This window comes from Ornithodoros turicata, chromosome 3, assembly GCF_037126465.1.
Source record: "Ornithodoros turicata isolate Travis chromosome 3, ASM3712646v1, whole genome shotgun sequence".
NCBI lineage: Eukaryota > Metazoa > Arthropoda > Arachnida > Ixodida > Argasidae > Ornithodoros > Ornithodoros turicata.
Window position 1 is genome coordinate 77586196 of NC_088203.1, and position 9872 is coordinate 77596067.

The following is a 9872-nucleotide window of genomic DNA, read 5'->3' on the forward strand; positions in this document are numbered from 1 at the left end:
TTCATCCATAGCTCCTAGAGCGATTGATGATCGTCCTCCAGGACTCTTATTTCTTCCTGACATAGTTCCTGAAGCTCGCGCAGTGATTGCTCCCTGTAAGCCGACAGGTACTCGTCCAAGATTTCGCGTATGATTTCCCGCAACTTGTTTGCGGTGATACGGGAGCGCAATATGTGGCAGCACATCTCGACGAAGTTCTCTCGCTCGTGTGACGCCTCGAAGCGGAACAGAGCGGAGTTGATGCACCTGAGTCGCGCCATCTGGTGGCACGAGGGTAAGTTTGGATGTATGAGATAAAGCCGCAGCAGGGTCGCTGCCGAGCGCGCCATCTGGCGGGCGCTAACGAAGGCTATGTTCAGCGGACTTAGTCAGCCAATCAGTGGGCTTAGAATGGGGCCAATCGGTGGGCTTAAACGGGGGACGGCCAATCAGAGGGCCTAGAAAAGTCGGGAAATGTGGAGAGTGATCAGTAGGCTTCGAATGGACCAATCAGCGGAGCCAGTTAATCGGCATAAAGGGGCGGAGCTGTGCTCAGCAATACGCATACACCAATCAGCGTGAAGTGGGCAGAGACGAGTAATTAGCATAAAGGGGGCGGAGCTACAGACAACCAATCAATGATCAGTCAAGGCTTAGCACGGGCCATTCAGCGTGAACTGGGCGGAGCCAAGCCAACTAATTAGCATGAAGGAGCGGAGCTACGGTAAGCCAATCAAAGATCAGTAGGCATAGCATGGGCCAATCAACGTGAAGTGGGCGGAGCTAATGGCGGCCAATCAGATCAGTAGGCTTAGCATGGCCCAATCAACGTGTGAAGTGGGCGGGGCTAATGGCGGCCAATCAGATGGCTTTGGATTTGCTCACTTGTCCGGTGATTACGTGCTACTTTGACACGGATTCTCTGATCCTCGGCCTATTCTGCAAGGACTATGAAGATCAGTTACGCGCGATCGCCGACGACCATTTAGATTTGTCTTCCTTCGATCGTGATCATCCACTGTACAGCGAGAGGAATCGCGGTAGACTTGGCGCGTTCAAAAGTGAAACGGGTAGCGTACCCATTGAGGAAGTAATATGCTTGAAAGCCAAAATGTATTCCATCAAATTAGCCGGGGGAAAACAAATTGCAAGAGCTAAAGGGGTCAAAAAGAACATTGTGCGCAAACACCTCCTCCATGATACGTACCGCGATACCCTATTCAAGCACGCTAGCGTATCGCACGAACAGGTGTCAATAGTGGGAAAGAAACAGTGCATGTACACCATCAGAAATGTGAAAAGAAGTCTGATGGCGTACGACGACAAACGATACCTCTACAATGACGTAGACTCCTACCCGTACGGAAGCTGCGAATATGGTAAGCTCGAGTGGATGACGTAGATAGCGAGATTTCACCTGGCGTTCTTCCCCCCCCCCCCCCCCGCCGCACAGATAATGCAGTGGATGAGTAGGAGTAGCATCATTTGACCTGCGTCACTGGAAGGATGTGGCACCTCGTTCTCTTCTCGCTCGTCTCGTGCGCGCTGGCGCTGGACGCTGGCAACTGTACTGCGAGCATCAAGCTGGAGAAGGATAAGCACACGTACGCGCACGAATGCCCTGGCGACATCTTGGCCATCAGAGAGTGGCACGTGGTACCTATGCGGTCCGGCATTAACCTGGACAGGAACGCTACTCGATCGCTGCGTACGTGCCTTCACTCGCTGGACGTGAGCGACAGCTACGAAGATATCCAGTGCACGCGGATGTGCCAGCTCACGGAGGACGAAATTTTTCTCAGCCGCTGTCCCGGAGACGTCTACATGATCCGTCACTTCCGTGGAACCATGCCCAGCATCAAAGGAATCAATCTCTCCAAGACCGCCATGCTTTTTCTCAAACATGTACTCAATAAACGTTGAAAGGTATTTTTTCCTTGTCTGTATGAGATAAAGCCGCAGCAGGGTCGCTGCCGAGCGCGCCATCTGGCGGGCGCTAACGAAGGCTATGTTCAGCGGACTTAGTCAGCCAATCAGTGGGCTTAGAATGGGGCCAATCGGTGGGCTTAAACGGGGGACGGCCAATCAGAGGGCCTAGAAAGTCGGGAAAATGTGGAGAGTGATCAGTAGGCTTCGAATGGACCAATCAGCGGAGCCAGTTAATCGGCATAAAGGGGCGGAGCTGTGCTCAGCGATACGCATACACCAATCAGCGTGAAGTGGGCAGAGACGAGTAATTAGCATAAAGGGGCGGAGCTACAGACAACCAATCAATGATCAGTCAAGGCTTAGCACGGGCCATTCAGCGTGAACTGGGCGGAGCCAAGCCAACTAATTAGCATGAAGGAGCGGAGCTACGGTAAGCCAATCAAAGATCAGTAGGCATAGCATGGGCCAATCAACGTGAAGTGGGCGGAGCTAATGGCGGCCAATCAGATCAGTAGGCTTAGCATGGCCCAATCAACGTGTGAAGTGGGCGGGGCTAATGGCGGCCAATCAGATGGCTTTGGATTTGGCTTGTGTTGGCTTAGGACTGGATTGTGTTGGATTATAACTGGATTATGGCTTAGAATTGGATTGGAATTGGATTACAATTGGATTGGAATTGGATTAGAGAAAACTCTTGGCTATAGGACTTCTTTCTATACTACTACTATTATATTTCCGATCTAGAGGGAAAGACAGCATGGCGAAATGTGTCGAATAGTGGGTTTATTGTGGCGCCCCCGCAGAGGTGTACGGAATGAAGAAAGTAAAAACATGACAGCATCAGCTACGTTACTTTTTACGTCAGCTGAAAAGCTACAATCCTGCATGGAAACATTTTCCTAAAGCGCCTTCCAAAAACCAAGTGCAAAAGCGAAACTTATATTTCTGATCTAGAGGGAAAAACAGCATAGCGAAATGTGTCGAATAGTGGGTTTATTGTGGCGCCCCCGCAGTCGTGTACAGAATGAAGAGAGTAAAATATGACAGCATCAGCTACGTTACTTTTTACGTCAGCGGAAAAGCGACGATCCTGCATGGAAACATTTGTCCTAAAGCGTATTCGAAAAACCACGAGCAAAAACGAAACTCTTATATGTCCGATCTAGAGGGGAAAACAGCATGGCGAAATGTGTCAAATAGTGGGTTTATTGTGGCGCCCTCGCAGTCGTGTACGGAATGAAGAGAGTAAAATATGACAGCATCAGCTACGTTACTTTTTACGTCTACGGAAAAGCGACTATCCTGCATGGAAACATTTGTCCTAAAGCGTATTCCAAAAACCACGTGCAAAAACGAAACTCTTACATGTCCGATCTAGAGGGGAAAACAGCATGGCGAAATGTGTCGAATAGTGGGTTTATTGTGGCGCCCCCCGCAGTCGTGTACGTAATGAAGAGAGTAAATATGACAGCATCAGCTACGTTACTTTTTACGTCAGCGGAAAAAGCGACGATCCTGCATGGAAACATTTGTCCTAAAGCGTATTCAAAAACCACGTGCAAAAACGAAACTCTTATATGTCCGAACTAGAGGGGAAAACAGCATGGCGAAATGTGGCGAATAGTGGGTTTATTGTGGCGCCCCCGCAGTCGTGTACGGAATGAAGAGAGTAAAATATGACAGCATCAGCTACGTTACTTTTTACGTCAGCGGAAAAGCGACGATCCTGCATGGAAACATTTGTCCTAAAGAGTATTCCAAAAACCACGTGCAAAAACGAAAATCTTATATGTCCGATCTAGAGGGGAAAACAGCATGGCGAAATGTGTCGAATAGTGGGTTTATTGTGGTGCCCCGCAGTCGTGTATGGAATGAAGAAAGTAGAACATGACAGCATCAGCTACGTGATTTTTTACGTCAGCTGAAAAGCGACAATCCTGCATGAAAAGATTTGTTCTAAAGCTCCTTCCAAAAGCCACGTGCAAAAACGAAACCCTTATATGTCCGATCTAGAGGGAAAAAGAGGAGGACGAAATCCGTCGAATATTGGGTTTATTGTGGCGCCGCCGCAAGTCGTGTACGGAATGAAGAAGGTAAAATATGACAGCATCAGCTACGTTACTTTTTACGTCAGCTGAAAAGCGACGATCCTGCATGGAAACATTTGTCCTAAAGCGCCTTCCAAAAACCACGTGTAAAAGCGAAACTATTATATTTCCGATCTAGAGGGAAAGACAGCATGGCGAAATGTGTCGAATAGTGGGTTTATTGTGGCGCCCCGCAGAGGTGTACGGAACGAAGAAAGTAAAACATGACAGCATCAGCTACGTTACTTTTTACGTCAGCTGAAAAGCTACAATCCTGCATGGAAACATTTTCCTAAATCGCCTTCCAAAAACCACGTGCAAAAACGAAACTATTATATTTCCGATCTAGAGGGAAAGACAGCATGGCGAAATGTGTCGAATAGTGGGTTTATTGTGGCGCCCCCGCAGAGGTGTACGGAATGAAGAAAGTAAAACATGACAGCATCAGCTACGTTACTTTTTACGTCAGCTGAAAAGCTACAATCCTGCGTTGAAACATTTTCCTAAAGCGCCCTCCAAAAACCACGTGCAAAACGAAACTATTATATTTCCGATCTAGAGGGAAAGACAGTATGGCGAAATGTGTCGAATAGTGGGTTTATTGTGGCGCCCCGCAGAGGTGTACGGAATGAAGAAAGTAAAACATGACAGCGTCAGCTACGTGTTTTTTTACGCGAACTGAAACGCGACAATTCTGTATGGAAACATTTGTCCTAAAGCGCCTTCCAAAAACCACGTGCAAAAGCGAAACTTATATTTCTGATCTAGAGGGAAAAACAGCATGGCGAAATGTGTCGAATAGTGGGTTTATTGTGGCGCCCCCGCAGTCGTGTACAGAATGAAGAGAGTAAAATATGACAGCATCAGCTACGTTACTTTTTACGTCAGCGGAAAAGCGACGATCCTGCATGGAAACATTTGTCCTAAAGCGTATTCCAAAAACCACGAGCAAAAACGAAACTCTTATATGTCCGATCTAGAGGGGGAAAACAGCATGGCGAAATGTGTCGAATAGTGGGTTTATTGTGGCGCCCTCGCAGTCGTGTACGGAATGAAGAGAGTAAAATATGACAGCATCAGCTACGTTACTTTTTACGTCAGCGGAGAAGCGACGATCCTGCATGGAAACATTCGTCCTAAAGCGTACTCCAAAAACCACGTGCAAAAACGAAACTCTTATATGTCCGATCTAGAGGGGAAAACAGCATGGCGAAATGTGTCGAATAGTGGGTTTATTGTGGCGCCCCCGCAGTCGTGTACGGAATGAAGAGAGTAAAATATGACAGCATCAGCTACGTTACTTTTTACGTCAGCGGAAAAGCGACGATCCTGCATGGAAACATTTGTCCTAAAGCGTATTCCCAAAACCACGTGCAAAAACGAAACTCTTATATGTCCGATCTAGAGGGGAAAACAGCATGGCGAAATGTGTCGAATAGTGGGTTTATTGTCGCGCCCCCGCAGTCGTGTACGGAATGAAGAGAGTAAAATATGACAGCATCAGCTACGTTACTTTTTACGTCAGCGGAAAAGCGACGATCCTGCATGGAAACATTTGTCCTAAAGCGTATTCCAAAAACCACGCGCAAAAACGAAACTCTTATATGTCCGAACTAGAGGGGAAAACAGCATGGCGAAATGTGTCGAATAGTGGGTTTATTGTGGTGCCCCCGCAGTCGTGTACGGAATGAAGAGAGTAAAATATGACAGCATCAGCTACGTTACTTTTTACGTCAGCGGAAAAGCGACGATCCTGCATGGAAACATTTGTCCTAAAGCGTATTGCAAAAAACCACGAGCAAAAACGAAACTCTTATATGTCCGATCTAGAGGGAAAAACAGCATGGCGAAATGTGTCGAATAGTGGTTTATTGTGTTGCCCCGCAGTCGTGTATGGAATGAAGAAAGTAGAACATGACAGCATCAGCTACGTGATTTTTTTATGTCAGCTGAAAAGCGACAATCCTGCATGGAAAGATTTGTTCTAAAGCTCCTTCCAAAAGCCACGTGCAAAAACGAAACCCTTATATGTCTGATCTAGAGGGAAAAAGAGGAGGACGAAATCCGTCGAATATTGGGTTTATTGTGGCGCCGCCGCAGTCGTGTACGGAATGAAGGAGGTAAAATATGATCGCATCAGCTACGTTACTTTTTACGTGAGCTGAAAAGCGACGATCCTGCATGGAAACATTTGTCCTAAAGCGCCTTCCAAAAACCACGTGCAAAAAACGAAACTATTATATTTCCGATCTAGAGGGAAAGACAGCATGGAGAAATGTGTCGAATAGTGGGTTTATTGTGGCGCCCCCGCAGAGGTGTACGGAATGAAGAAAGTAAAACATGACAGCATCAGCTACGTTACTTTTTACGTCAGCTGAAAAGCTACAACCCTGCATGGAAACATTTTCCTAAATCGCCTTCCAAAAACCACGTACAAAAACGAAACTATTATATTTCCGATCTAGAGGGAAAGACAGCATGGCGAAATGTGTCGAATAGTGGGTTTATTGTGGCGCCCCCCGCAGAGGTGTACGGAATGAAGAAAGTAAAACATGACAGCATCAGCTACGTTACTTTTTACGTCAGCTGAAAAGCTTCAATCCTGCGTGGAAACATTTTCCTAAAGCGCCTTCCAAAAACCACGTGCAAAAACGAAACTCTAATATGTCCGACGAAGAGGGAAAAACAGCATGGCGAAATGTGTCGAATAGTGGGTTTATTGTGGCGCCCCCGCAGAGGTGTACGGAATGAAGAAAGTAAAACATGACAGCATCAGCTACGCTACTTTTTACGTCAGCTGAAAAGCTACAATCCTGCATGGAAACATTTTCCTAAAGCGCCTTCCAAAAACCACGTGCAAAAACGAAACTATTATATTTCCGATCTAGAGGGAAAGACAGCATGGCGAAATGTGTCGAATAGTGGGTTTATTGTGGCGCCCCCGCAGAGGTGTACGAATGAAGAAAGTAAAACATGACAGCATCAGCTACGTTACTTTTTACGTCAGCTGAAAAGCTACAATCCTGCATGGAAACATTTTCCTAAAGCGCCTTCCAAAAACCAAGTGCAAAAGCGAAACTTATATTTCTGATCTAGAGGGAAAAACAGCATAGCGAAATGTGTCGAATAGTGGGTTTATTGTGCGCCCCCGCAGAGGTGTACGGAATGAAGAGAGTAAAATATGACAGCATCAGCTACGTTACTTTTTACGTCAGCGGAAAAGCGACGATCCTGCATGGAAACATTTTCCTAAAGTGCCTTCCAAAAACCACGTGCAAAAACGAAACTATTATATTTTCGATCTAGAGGGAAAGACAGCATGGCGAAATGTGTCGAATAGTGGGTTTATGTGGCGCCCCCGCAGAGGTGTACGGAATGAAGAAAGTATTAACATGACAGCATCAGCTACGTTACTATTTACGTGAGCTGAAAAGCTACAATCCTGCATGGAAACATTTGTCCTAAAGCGTATTCCAAAAACCACGAGCAAAAACGAAACTCTTATATGTCCGATCTAGAGGGGAAAACAGCATGGCGAAATGTGTCGAATAGTGGGATTATTGTGGCGCCCTCGCAGTCGTGTACTGAATGAAGAGAGTAAAATATGACAGCATCAGCTACGTTACTTTTTACGTCAGCGGAAAGCGACGATCCTGCATGGAAACATTTGTCCTAAAGAGTATTCCAAAAACCACGTGCAAAAACGAAACTCTTATATGTCCGATCTAGAGGGGAAAACAGCATGGCGAAATGTGTCGAATAGTGGGTTTATTGTGGTGCCCCGCAGTCGTGTATGGAATGAAGAAAGTAAAATATGACAGCATCAGCTAAGTTACTTTTTACGTCAGCTGAAAAGCGACAATCCTGCATGGAAATATTTGTTCTAGAGCTCCTTCCAAAAGCCAGGTGCAAAAGCGAACTTATATTTCCGATCTAGAGGGAAAAACAGCATTGGCGAAATGTGTAGAATAGTGGGTTTATTGTGGCACCCCCGCAGTCGTCTACGGAATGAAGAAAGTAAAACATGACAGCATCAGCTACTTGATTTTTTACGTCAACTGAAACGCGACATTCTGCATGGGAAACATTTGTCCTAAAGCGCCTTCCAAAAACCACGTGCAAAAGCGAAACTTATATTCTGATCTAGAGGGAAAAACAGCATGGCGAAAGTGTCGAATAGTGGGTTTATTGTGGCGCCCCCGCAGTCCGTGTACGGAATGAAGAGAGTAAAATATGACAGCATCAGCTACGTTACTTTTACGCCAACTGAAACGCGACGATTCTGCATGGAAACATTTGTCCTAAAGCGCCTTCCAAAAACCACGTGCAAAAGCGAAACTTATATTTCTGATCTAGAGGGAAAAACAGCATGGCGAAATGTGTCGAATAGTGGCCTTATTGTGGCGCCCCCGCAGTCGTGTACGGAATGAAGAGAGTAAAATATGACAGCATCAGCTACGTTACTTTTTACGTCAGCGGAAAAGCGACGATCCTGCATGGAAACATTTGTCCTAAAGAGTATTCCAAAAACCACGTGCAAAAACGAAACTGTTATATGTCCGATCTAGAGGGGAAAACAGCATGGCGAAATGGTCGAATAGTGGGTTTATTGTGGTGCCCCGCAGTCGTGTATGGAATGAAGAAAGTAGAACATGACAGCATCAGCTACGTGATTTTTTACGTCAGCGGAAAAGCGGCGATCCTGCATGGAAACATTTGTCCTAAAGGGTTATTCCAAAACCCACGTGCAAAAACGGAACTCTTATATGTCCGATCTAGAGGGAAAAACAGCATGGCGGAATGAGTCGAATAGTGGGTTTATTGTGGCTCCCCCGCAGTCGTGTACGGAATGAGAGAGTAAAATATGACAGCATCAGCTAAGTTACTTTTTTACGTCAGCTGAGAAAGCGACAATCCTGCATGGAAATATTTGTCCTAATGCGCCTTCCAAAAACCACGTGCAAAAACGAAACTATTATATTTCCGATCTAGAGGGAAAGACAGCATGGCGAAATGTGTCGAATAGTGGGTTTATTGTGGCGCCCCCGCAGAGGTGTACGGAATGAAGAAGTAAAACATGACAGCATCAGCTACGTTACTTTTTACGTCAGCTGAAAAGCTACAATCCTGCATGGAAACATTTTCCTAAATCGCCTTCCAAAAACCACGTGCAACAACGAAACAATTATATTTCCGATCTAGAGGGAAAGACAGCATGGCGAAATGTGTCGAATAGTGGGTTTATTGTGGCGCCCCCCGCAGAGGTGTACGGAATGAAGAAAGTAAAACATGACAGCATCAGCTACGTTACTTTTTACGTCAGCTGAAAAGCTACAATCCTGCATGGAAACATATTCCTAAAGCGCCTTCCAAAAACCACGTGCAAAAAACGAAACTATTATATTTCCGATCTAGAGGGAAAGACAGCATGGCGTAATGTGTGGAATAGTGTGTTTATTGTGGCGCCCCGCAGAGGTGTACGGAATGAAGAAAGTAAAACATGGCTGCATCAGCTACGTTACTTTTTACGTCAACTGAAACGCGGCAATCCTGCATGGAAACTTTTATCCTAAAGCGCCTTCCAAAAACCATGTGCAAAGCGAAACTCATATATTTCCGATCTAGAGGGAAAAACAGCATAGCGAAATGTGTCGAATAGTGGGTTTATTGTGGCGCCCCCACAGTCGTGTACGGAATGAAGAGAGTAAAATATGACAGCATCAGCTACGTTACTTTTTACGTCAGCGGAAAAAGCGACGAGTCCTGCATGGAAACATTTGTCCTAAAGAGTATTCCAAAAACCACGAGCAAAAACGAAACTCTTATATGTCCGATCTAGAGGGGAAAACAGCATGGCGAAATGTGTCGTATTGTGGG

The 9872-nt window shown here is 45.9% G+C and overlaps 1 long non-coding RNA gene across 1 annotated transcript; it reads left to right on the forward strand.

Annotated features, from left to right (window-relative positions):
* Window positions 1-865: 865 nt before the first annotated feature.
* On the forward strand, window positions 866-1908 carry LOC135387372 (uncharacterized). Its single transcript, XR_010421076.1, has 2 exons — window positions 866-1358; window positions 1433-1908. It is a non-coding gene; the product is annotated as an uncharacterized LOC135387372 (long non-coding RNA).
* Window positions 1909-9872: the final 7964 nt, after the last annotated feature.